We start from the raw sequence: 12,386 nt of genomic DNA on the forward strand, positions 1-12,386 counted from the left end.
TATTTTGAATGATGGCCTTGCTGGATAAAGAATTCTTGACTTCATATTTTTCTGATTCAGCACACTGAATATATCCTGCCACTCCTTTCTGGCCTGCCAAGTTTCTGTGGATAGGTCTGATGCAAACCTGATCTGTCTTCCCTTGTAGGTTAAGGACTTTTTTTCCCTTGCTACTTTCATGATTCTCTCCTTGCCTGAGTATTTTGTGAACTTGACTATGATATGCCTTGTTGATGGTCAGTTTTTGATGAATGTAATGGGGGTCCTCTGCACTTCCTGGATTTTGATGTCTGTGTCTTTCCCCAGGTTAGGAAAGTTTTCTGCTATGATTTGCTCACATAACCCTTCTACCCCTATTTCTCTCTCTTCCTCTTCTGGGAACCCTATGATTCTGATGTTGTTCCTTTTCAGTGAGTCACTGATTTCTCTAATTCTTTTTAAAAATAAAAATTTTTAACGTTTATTTATTATTGAGGGACAGAGAGTGAACAGGGGAGGGGCAGAGAGAGAGGGAGATACAGAATCAGAAGCAGGCTCCAGGCTCTGAGCTGTCAGCATAGAGCCCAGCACAGGGCTGGAACTCACAAACCACAAGATCATGACCTTAGCTGAAGTAGGACGCTTAACTGACTGAGCCACCCAGGTGCCCCTGGTTTCTCTAATTCTTAAATCGTGCTCTTTTGCCTTAAGCTCCCTCTTTTTTTCTGCTTCATTATTCTCCATAAGTTTGTCCTCTATATCACTGATTCTTTGTTCTGCCTCATCCATCCTTGCCACTGCTGCATCCATCCGTGATTGCAGCTCAGTTATGACATTTTTTATTTCCTCCTGACTAGCTTTTACTTCTTTTTATCTCTGCAGAAAGGGATTCTAATCTATTTTTGACTCCAGCTAGAATTCTTATTATCGTGATTCTAAATTCTGGTTCAGACACCTTGCTTGTATCTGTGTTGGTTAAGTCCCTGGCTGTCGTTTCTTCCTGCTCTTTCTTTTGGGGTGAATTCCTTCATTTCGTCATTTTGAAGGGAGAAATGGAATTAATGAGGTAAAAAAAAATTGAAATTAAAAATTAGAATTAAAAAATATTGAAATTAAAAAATTAAACACACACACACACAAAAATCGAATAAATGATGTTAGGTCCTAGGTGTGTTTGGTCTGGGTGTTGAAGGAGGCTTGAAAGATTAGAGAAAAAAAGGGAAAGGAAAAAAAAGGAAATTGTTTGAAAATTTGAAAAAATGAATACACTGAAAGACTAAAATGAAATGATGGAAGTAAAATAGAATTTGAAAAAATTAACACAAAATTAAAAAATATAGTAGACAAAGGTTGAAGAAAAATATTTGTAATAAAAATTGAAAATAAAAATGAATTGTTTCTGTATTCAAGAAAAAGAAAAACTAAAAAGAGAAAAAAATTGAATAGATGGACCCATGAACAGACTGAAATACGACTGAAATTACTTCGTTTTCCCCTAGATATCGAACTATGAAGCACTTTATAGTCCATAAACTAAGCAGGCAGAGAGTCTTGTGTTCCTGAAGAGTGAGGTTGGCCCAGTCAGGCAGGAATTCCTGTAGTTGCTCCGTTCTCCACTAGATGGCGCTGCTTAGCTTATTGGGGGGATTGTTGTGGCGCTTGTTGGTGTGTATGCGCATGCGCGGAGTGTTGGAAATGGCGTCACCCAACTACTCAGCCTCTAGTATCGGAACTCTGTTCTGAACCGTTATCAGCAATCGCGCACCTGTCTTTTGTTCTCGGCTTTCGTCCACTCCCTGCTTTTACAAAGTCCGTAACCAAGCCCCAGGCAGCACCTCCCTCCTGAGTTTTGTTTCAGATGCGGCTGTTTTTCCCGACCCCTTACTTCTGAGGGACTGCGGCTTTGACCTGTTATGCCCCTCTGTGGGAGGGTCTCACCGAGCAATGGACGGGTGCCTGCCGCACCCAGGAACGTTCGAAGGACTGTGCTGCTGCCGATGCCCAGAGACTGTGGCTGGGTGCCAGCCCGCCCCAGAAAAAGTTTGTGAGATAGTGTAGCAGCAGCGTTTCACGGATTATGGAAAATCACAACACATCTGGCACGAGGCTTAAACCCCAACGACCTTGTTCCAGCACCAGAGAATGTGGCTGTTCTCCCGGGTCTACTAGGGCCTTGCCTTTGGGGCACCCACATGGCCTCTACCAGGTGTCCTCCCAGCAGGGGAACCACCTCTCCCCGTGTGGCCTGAAGAACCCCGGATCCCGCTCTGCTCCTGGGGATTCGACCTTCCCATCAGAGCACCGCCAGGTATTGAGCTGCGGAATTTCAGACTCTGAGCTCCCCCTGTTTATAGTCTTAATGGAATTTAAACCCTCTCCTTTCTCCTTTCTCCCTTTTTAGTTCAGCCCCTGCGGCTGTTTCCACTTTTCCACTTTCTCTCCAGCTGCTTTTGGGGGGGGGGTGCTTTTCCCGTATTTGCCCCTCTGTCTCCATCCTCTCTCCTCACTCAAAAGCGGCTTCCCGCCCTCCGTGGCTTCTCTCTCCCTCAGTTCACTTCTCCGTGCCGTGGACCTGCTGAATTCTGTGGCTCAGGTTGTGCAGATTGTTGTGTTAATCCTCAGATCATTTTTCTAGGTGTGCAGGATGGTTTAGTGTGGGTCTGGCTGTATTTCATGGACGCGAGACACACAAAAAACTTCCATGCTGTTCCACCATCTTGGCCCCTCCTGGAACCAAATTGCTTTCTAAAGCCCCCACTTCCTAATAGCATCATACCAGGAGTAAGAGATTCAACATATGCATATTGGAGAGGAGGGGAGACACAGAAACATTCAATCTATGCCAGGCAGATAACCTATCTCCCAGGGACTCCAAGGTGAGAAGCCCAGAAAGAAGAAGACTACATATTGAATTACATCTGGAAATCATTGAATGAATACCTGTGGCCATATAAACACCTTGCTTCAATAGATAGTGTTCAACAGACAATCCAATTATGCAAAAATGGTTTGGAGTTAGCTTCTATCATTTACTGGAGAAATAGTTTGCAATTCTTTAGCAGGAAATTCAAATTTATTACCGAAATCTGAAATAATTTTATAGTTTACAAATACTTGTGTTTGGTTCTGAAATACAACCAAAAGGAATAATTGTGTTGTGAAACTTATGTCATTAGAAAATCTGTCGTATTATAACAGCCGCATTTTAAAAGTTGAGAGTGTGCTATGTTCATACACTATTGGTTTCTAGATCCACAAGGCTCTTATGTATAGTTCTGGTACTTGACATTGCTAACATGATTTTTCTATCCCTAAAGAGACTTCTCATTCAGGTTGCATTTATGCAGTGCAGCACTTTGTTCAATTAAGTATATTAAAGTACAATCTGTGTGGCATAGGATCTGTTCCTTGGCTAAAGAATTAGCAGAAGGTGGTTTCTTTGGGTCCATTCTTCATTTGCCTCAATAAAGAAAGTGTATTCTATCCAGAGACATTTCCTCAGAGGGCAGTAGAAAAATATGAAAAAAAAAAAAAACAATGAAGAAGAAACAACAACTATGAAACTATAATTCTGGTGGGAATATTTGTGTGTGTGTTTCTCAAAGTGTGTGTGTGTGTGTGTGTGTGTGTGTGTGTGTGTGTAAGAGCGAAGTGACAATATTTTTATGATCTGAAGTGGGACACATCTGAGAGTGAAAGGAGATACTATTAATAATTACAGTGGGACAGTCAGCATAAACTGGTATTGTCCTGGGCAAACTGGGACCTAAGGCCATCTAGGAGGGAGTGTATCAGACACCCCTTGTGTCACTCCAAATCCTAGCTTTTATTTCAGCCAGTGCAGCAGCCATCAGTTCTGCACAGGCTTCCACCAGTTGGCAAAGGTGCAACCCAACAGTACCTCATTTCTAGCATGCACCGCCTACCTCTATTTCTTCCCCAGTCTGCTCTGGTGTCACAGTATGGATCGCTGTGGGGCCATGCTCTGCCCTCACATGTGTACAACCTGGAAACACAGGGGAGCTAATCCTGTGGGCGTTAACCTATGGAGATGGAAGCTGATGGGTTGCTCAACTGGCTGGTTCTCAGATTCATTCACGAGGCCTCTCAGCATGTTTCTTAGGAAGGAGCACTGGGCTGTCCATTGTAGTGTGCCTTGAGAACCCATCCATGTGTTGTGTTTCTTCCTTCTCTGTTTCACTCCAGCCTGTATGCAAAATTTTGTCTCAGGCTTTGCTTTTAGGGAACCCAGGCTACATGAGTTGGGACTGAAATTCCGCCACAGGTGATAAGGACCCCCATTGTTGGTGGTAGGTGGGGTGGTGCTACCTGGTCAGCTGCATCTCAAGTACTGAGACTCTTACCCGTGGTGAGTTGGTATGGGGTGCAAGCAGAAGGCAAAGTATAAGGTTGTGTGGTAGCTGTGGTCCCTAAGCACTATGGGAACTATGGTAATTGTAAGGATTGAGTTGGCTGGTGTTTTTAGACTACCTTAGAAGCTTTGCAAAAAGAAAATGAAGAAAATGATTGGGTCAGGTCAGTCACGTGTCAACACGAGGAATCTTCTGAAAGCCAGAAATGCCTTTATGGAAGTGTTTTAGGAGACTCATCTGCATATTGCGCTGAAATTCGTATCTTCAAGGTCACCCTCCAAGCAAGCAACTAGACCAGCCAGGATGCTGGCCAAAGGTGGGAGGGATCTAGATGGGAGATGGAGAAGGAAGATGTAACATCAGCAACCTTTTTTGCAGAGATTATGGCTGGCTGCCAGCTTGAAGGGGACTATGACAGAGTGAATATAAAGAGGGGCACAAACAAGTATGAGAAATGGCTTGCGTCCGCCACCTTCTGTGCCATACTCTAAGTCTTCCTGCTCATGCCTTTGTGGTTTCTGGGCCTTTGCACAGTGCAGCTTGACAAGGATGAGCCTTATGCTTGGCCCTCTCATTTATCTGATGCTGGAGTGTTCTGGCACCACACCCTGGGAACCAGATCCATGCTGTCATGTGCAACTCACATGTATGAGGAAATTGACATCTGTAAGGCCATCTTTGACCAGTAAGCATGAGAGTTGATGGATAACTGCTTTCCTTTTTTGGGGTTACAATTTTCAGGGCTCCTTGGAGATCTGGTAGGAGAGGCAGCTAGTCACCTGTAACAGTGGCCAACCTGTTTAATGTATCCTTGATAATCCTGTCCCTCCTCTACTTTTCACTCCTCTGCCCTACACTCCTATTCCTTGAGATCACATTTTCAAACAAACTGCTTCATTTAAGACTTTGTCTCAGGTTCTGTTTGGGGGAGAGCCCAGATGAAGACAGCAAGAGAAAGTCGGCAAGTTGTAGGTACAAAGCAGAGGAAGAAACTGATCTGCTATTAAACTGCAGGAGTATTTCAGGACATCAGAGCCCATTTAGTACTATGATCTCTCTAATAATGAAGATGACACATTTAGGCCACATGCTTCCTTGTTAGAAACTCTGTAACCAGAGGATGTAGCAATTTTAGAGCTGAAAGTATCCTTGGATCTCATTTTTAGCTCAACTCCTTTATTTTAAAGAAAAGGAAGTTTGGGCTGTGGATATATTCCAGGACATGTGATAAAGGGGATTTCACAGTATGTCCAACCATCCAGCACTAACCAAAATAATGATGAATATTCCCCAAATTGTAAAATTATATACCTGAGTCTTGAAGACAAAGCAAAATGGAAACAGGGTTAGAATAAGGTTAGTTGAAGGCTGACTATGTTCAAAAGGTACAGAGGGTGGGAGTATTTCAGAGAGAGAGAGGAAGAAAAAACCTTTCCAGCAGATGGATTTCTCCTGGGATTTGTTACGTTTTTGGCCACGAAAGAAAGGAACATAGGCACTCTGCGCACCAAAAATGTGACGTATTTAGCCACGTGAGGTGGGGCACTATTATATCCATTTTATAGAGCAGGAGGTGGAGGCTCAGAGAGGTTAAGTGACTTTCTAAAATGTGTTGTAACCCAAGTACTTTTGATCGTATTCTTTCTATTCCCCCCTTATCATATTTTCTCTGCCAAAGAGAAGCCCCGGTTTCCTCTATCCTCAGTAGTTTTAGAGTTTATAGGTAGCCTTGCTAGGGCTATATGCATGAGTCCATCAAAGGTAGAAAGAGATCACTGATCATTCCTTCTAGTCCCTCACCACATAGCTCTTAGGAGGGGAATGACTCAGTTTTAGCATCAAGGTCAATTTAACATGCCTAGTTTCGGATGAGCACTGGGTGTTGTATGGAAACCAATTTGACAATAAATTTCATATATTAAAAAAAAATAACATGCCTAGTTTCTACCTTTTCCTCCCCACTCCCATCTAAAAGGTTCTACCAGATTGCTGGTGATAACTTGAAAGTAATTTCATTGAAACAAAGAAGACAGTTTCTACCTAAAGTAGCACGGAACACAAATTTTAGTTGTAGGAATCAAAGTCAACGAGAGTATTTTTGCAAATCAATGACAAAAGTTTTAATAACATTCTTAGCGCTTTTGATAACAGATTCATTCGTCTATTTGATACAGTTTTATTTTTTTGGTGCCTAGAGCTGTTCGCTATGGTAGAAAGTAGCTGCACATGGCTACTGAAATTTAAACAGATTATAATAAAAATTAAAATTCAGTTTCTCAGTCATACTAGCCTTACTCAAATGCTAAGTAGCCACCCGTGTCTAGTGGCTACCATATTGGATAGAGTGGGTATAGAACATTTCCATCATCACAGAAAGTTCTGCTGGATAGTTCTAGCCATGCTGGGCACACTGTTAAATTCTGGGGATGCAGCAGATAAGGTAGATATGGTCCCTATTTCATGAGCTCACATTTTAGCGGGGAGAGAGACAAAAAATATGCAACTGAAATGATAATAGAAGGTAACTGATATTATAAAGGAAATGCATGATGTGCCAGGATAAAGAATATTAGGAGGCCCTTGTTTTGTATAGTGAGGTCACCTAAGAGAGGTGAAGAAGCCACTGGGAAGGGCATTCAAGGCAGAGAGAACAACAGGTGCAAATGTCTTAAGAACTTACATTTCAGGGAAGGGGAATAAAGGGCTTTGAAATATCTGGTGGAGAAAATTGGCCATCAAATGGTATCATACAAGCAGGTTCGTGAGAGAACAGCTTTAGAACAATATTCAGAGAATATCTAGAACAATATTTGAGAACAATAGCTCTTAAACTAGTGTGCATTGAAATCATCTGGAAGGCTTCTTAGACCAGAGATGACTGAGTTTTACCCTCTGACTTTCTCATCTAGTAGGTCTGGGTGGGACCTGAGAACCTGCGTTTCTAACAAGTTCCCAGGAGGTGCTGATGTTGCTGGTCTGAGAGCCACACTTTGAGAACCACTGATTTAGTAGATGGGTTCTCAAATTTAGTAGGAATGAAATCCTGGACAGAGGACATAGCTGGCTGGATTCCATAGCTAGTTAGTGGAAGAGACAGGCCCTAGCAAGTTCTCTGGGCTGAATCCTGGGCTCTTTGCTTTCTACCAGTCTCCCTGCTGTTTTGCACCTTCAGATGCTTCCCAGTTCACTCTCTCTGCTTGCAGTGAAATCATGCACATCTTTCTCCAGACTTCTGATCTGCACAGTGCAGGAAAGTGGCTTCCACTTGCACCCTAGAGGTGGCCATCTACCTTGATGTGCAACATAGTGACTACTGACCTGGCAGCTGCTCCCAGAATTTTTCTTACGGAGGGAGCTTTGTTAAAAGCTTTAAAAAAAGTCTCTGTGCTGAAGAGGGTGCAGGAGCCAAAGCAAGAAAGAAGCCAATTAAACCACTAACTTTTTTTTTAAAGTTTATTTATTTATTTTGATAGAGAGCAAGCGGGGGAGGGGGGGAGAGAGAGAGGGAGAGAGAGAGAGAATTCCAAGCAGTCTCTACACTGCCAGTGTGAAGCCCGACATGGGGCTCGAACTCACGAACTGTGAGGTCATGACCTGAGCTGACACTAAGAGTCCGATGCTCAACCAACTGAGCCACTGCAGCGCCCCTAACTTTGCTTTTTATTCTTGAAAAGAGGAGAAAAGGCAGAGAAGGGGAGGAGAGAAGAGGGAAAGTTGGGTTCTGTGTGGGGAGAAACAACCGGTGACAAATCCAGGGTGCTACAGTGTCTGAAGTTCCTTTAAAGATTAGGATGTTCAGTGTTTGATTGAAGTTGTTGGCATTGCTTCCCTGAAAAGTCCATTAAATATACACAGGCCCTGCGGAAAGTGTTCGTGAAATCAAGCACAGGACTACGTTACACATTTGGACTAATGTGACCCAAACACTAGCTGGAGTATGGGTGGAGAGTGGAGGCAGAAGGTGAGATGTTTCAACCGAAGCAGCGGTTCAAAGATAGGGGGAGAAGCGGAACCCACCAAGGCCCTTTGGACTTCCCTGGACGGGGGGGGGGGGGGGGGGGGGGGGAAGGGGAGGACAGCAGAGGGGCCAGCAGTGTGCAGTAGGCTTACCTACATCCCACAGGGTGATGGGTTTGGCTGCCTGCTGGCGCCGTGAGAGAATGGGCGTGGCCTGGCTGAGAGAAACGCTTCCCCTGCTGTGCTCTGGATACGTCATCCTCATCCTCGCTGTGGCCCTGACCATTCTGGGGAAGGGGAGGGGGGGTGACTTTGACAGTCTGGGGAGGAAGTGGGGTCGGGGACATAGCCCTGACTATGAACCATGTTTGCCTAAGGGGCAGTGTCTGGGAAAGAACCGTGGATTTGAAATCAGGAGCTGGACTCTCTTCCCTGCCATTGGTGGCCTTATCTGGTGCTGTAGGCAAAGGAGATAGTGGTTTAAAATGTGAATTCTGGAGTCAGCTGCCAAGCTTCCTAATCCCTGCTTTACCATATTTAGTTGTGCTAACTTGAGCAAGAAATTCAGTTTCTGCCTCAGCCAGGGTCCTGGCAGGAAAGAGATAGCACACTCAAGGAATTTAAGCGAAGGGTTTAACAAGGATTGTTTTCAGAGGTGTAGGAAGGTCAGGGTAACCAGCGAGGGACAGTAGAACCCCCAAGGACTAGCCGCAGAGGAAACCATTGTCACCTTTCTCCCTGAAGGGACAAGAGGAAGGAACAGAGTTACCTGCACCCTGGGAAGGGCTGTAGTGTTGTGGGGCCCCCTGGGCCGGAACTGTGGCCCTGGAAGAGGAAAGCAGCCACCGCCAGAATTGGCCCCACACGAAGGGGGAGGGGGGTGAAATGCCTACACTTTTCTTCAAGCCACTTCCTCCCATTGGCCCAACTCATCTGGACCACAGGGCAAAGAGGCCCTGTTGATACAAGTCACAGAGGCCAGTCTCCCAGGGACACAAAGCAGTGCAGGGAAGGGAACAGAACAGATACGGAGAGTCAAACTCAGTGTTACCAGCCCAGCTTCAACGAGCCTTCGTGTTCTCATCTGTAGAATGGGGATGCTGATAGTAATGGCAGGTACCTCACATGGTAAATTTTAAATGAGATGGTGCATGTGAGTTTGGAGCTCCCTGTCTGGCCCGTGAGCCATGCTCGGTGTTGTTAGCTATTATTATGACGTTAAAGGTAACCACCGGGCTGCAGGGAGAGACGCTTCTTTTGTGGGCTGTAATCATGATTCCCTGAGGCTCTACCCTCTTGGTCCTTGCTGCAGAATAACCCAGGAGGGATCATACTCAGCGGCCCATAGATGCCTAGTCATGGCTGGTGAGTAACACGCTGAATCAGAGGGTTGGCAGTAGCCTTCCTCACACTTTTTTTTTTAAGCCTTGTTGATATTTAATATGTCAAGCTAGATGAGGCTTAGCCTGTCTGATGGAGGTGACCAGTTTTATTTATAGACTCAAATTCTGTGGGGGTGAGCAGTCCCAGGGGTGGGGATAGATAATCACTTTCCTTCCCCAAGAAATAACAAATTGGTGTGTTCATGGAGATTCTGGAACTGGCCTAACCCATAGACACAAGCAGCTATGGCTTTGAGCTACCCAGCACAAATGTTCTCACATTTCTTTTGTGTTGAAAAGGGACTCTCCCCCCTCCCTCACTGTCCCCAGGCTGAGCCCAGAAGCTGACCTGGCTAAGCATAATACCTCGCTCTTTCAGACCTGAATTAATCCAAGGGTTCAGAGATGACGGTTTCTTCTTTAAAGAAAGGAGACATACAAAAATCAGCTCTTGGTCTCTTCCAGATCTAGAGTTTCTGGAGGTTAGAACAAACAGCTAAAAAAGAAAACCTTAGTTTAAACAATCCAGTGATCAACCACAGATATTTTACTCAAGGCGATATAAGCATATGGCTGACGAGTCCACAGACCTCATGCCCAATCCTGAATGTGACCTGGGCAAGTTTCTTCATCCAAGCGCCTCCTTCCTCATCTGTGAAGTGAGGATAATTATTGTACCTTTTCCCCCACAGAGCTCAGCAGCTGGTAGTAGTGTAGGAGTTGGAGTAGATGGAGAATGGAGGGCATGGTGTCCTAGGGGGAGGACTAAACAAGATCATGTATGAGATTGCTTGGTACCTGGTACACCTATCATTTCTTATCTCTATTTAAAAAAATTTTTTTTAATGTGTATTTATTTTTGGGAGACAGACAGAGTGCAAGCAGGGGAGGGGCAGAGAGACGGAGACACAGAATCCGAAGCAGGCTCCAGGCTCCGAGCTGTCAGCACAGAGCCCCACGTGGGGCTTGAGCCCACAAAGCACGGGATCATGACCTGAGCTGAAGTCGGACACTTAACCGACTGAGCCACCCAGGTGCCCCTCTTATCTACATTTTTAAAGAACCTGAAAACACAGATATCTGTGGAAGGACACAGAGGCTTTCCCAGCCCACAAAGTTCCATGTGGGTTTCCATGGAAAAGGTCACAGAAATTTCAACTATTCATCTTCACCCTCAAATAAAGTCAAGGCCAGCATTCGGAGAGTGACTGCAGTTTGACCCAAGATGTAGCATGAATCAAGAATTACACTTGTCAAGCTCAGTGGGAGAAGGTTTCAGCCGGAGAAGGTTTTAAGAGATTAAATGTTTCTCCCAACATAAGACTGAATAATGGCTCTGCCCAATCCTACAAGGAAATAGAGCCACGAGGGTTCAGTCCTTGCCTTCTGGTGGGAGAGCCTCAAGAGAGACAAGGAGACGCTGGTCTGGCTCTGGCAAGCAGCGCTGACATGGGACCTGCCTCTAGTCACACACTGGGAGGCTCTGGTGGTGTCACTATCACACGGCCAGAATGTGTCCCTGAGACCCAGTCCTGCTTTGTTCTGGCTCTCGCTTGCATGGGAAAGATGCTGTGCCCACGGCTGAGCCATGGCCCAGGAGGAGCCAGGAGCATCTGCTATAGGGCCCGTCTTTGCTGCATAAGTGGAATTCTTTTCTTTTTGAAGTGCCTAGTGTTTGAGAGTGCTTCATTCCGTTGAATTATTCTCCACTTTATAGCTGCTGTAATAGGAGAAAAGGAAATAGAGAAAGCCATCTTCTCCATCCTGGCACACCTATACTCTGAATATTTCATTTTTTCTCTTCCCTTCTGGTCCTCGTTGTATGACTACATGGCTTTTAGACAGCTGAAACCATAACAGAAACTCTGTTTTGAATTTTTGCTTCATTAAGCTCTGGAAACAATGCTTGTGGACTTTGTGTTCTCTGTGTTAAAAAACATTCACAAGCCTATCACTTGTGAATCCCTGCCCACCCCTCCTCCCACATGCACTTGCCTTAGTTATGAAGAAATTTCAAAAGAAACCCATATAGGGGCGCCTGGGTGGCTCAGTGGGTTAAGTGTCCGACTCTTGATTTTGGCTCAGGTCATGATCTCATGGTTTGTGGGATTGAGCCCTATGTTGGGCTCCATGCTGACAGTGTGGAGCCTGCTTGGGATTCTTTCCCTCCCTCTCCCTCTGCTGCTTGCCACCTCTCAAAAAAAAAAAAAAAAAAAAAAAGAATAAAGCCCAATAAAGTGGACAAAGTGTGTACCCCAAGGAGATGACCCCTAAATTGCCCCCACTGGCTCATGAAAAGCTTGCTTCCCCACAGAGATGGTTATAAATCTCAAAGCTTAGAGTGACTGGTTTTTGGGAGAATAAACATATGTCCAGTTTGTCTGAGACAGTCCCAGGTTATGCCTGTTGTCTTGGCATGCTAATAATAGTGCCCCTTCATTCTCAAAAACGTAAATGATATGGCCACCCTAGTGTTTGAGGACCCCAATACGATTGTAGGACATCTAAGATTGAGAGTACTGTTGGGGCACCTGGGTGGTTCAGTCGGTTAAGCGTCCAACTTTGGCTGAGGTCGTGATCTCCCAGCTTGTGAGTTGAAGCCCCACGTCGGGCTCCGTGCTGACAGCTCAGAGCCTGGAGCCTGCTTCGGATTCTGTGTCTCCCTCTCTCTCTGCCCCTCCCCACTCATGCTCTG

The 12,386-nt window shown here is 45.1% G+C and overlaps 1 protein-coding gene across 1 annotated transcript in view; it reads left to right on the forward strand.

Annotated features, from left to right (window-relative positions):
• Positions 1-2,162: 2,162 nt before the first annotated feature.
• The window catches only part of SLC35F4 (solute carrier family 35 member F4), a 364,805-nt gene continuing 354,581 nt past the window's right edge, over positions 2,163-12,386 (forward strand). The window contains exon 1 of the mRNA XM_086709658.1: positions 2,163-2,287. The gene's annotated coding sequence lies outside the window, so the exon portion shown is untranslated. The remainder of the gene's footprint in view (positions 2,288-12,386) is intronic.

Source organism: Puma concolor, chromosome B3, assembly GCF_028749965.1.
Source record: "Puma concolor isolate L17-30 chromosome B3, mPumCon1.1.hap2, whole genome shotgun sequence".
NCBI lineage: Eukaryota > Metazoa > Chordata > Mammalia > Carnivora > Felidae > Puma > Puma concolor.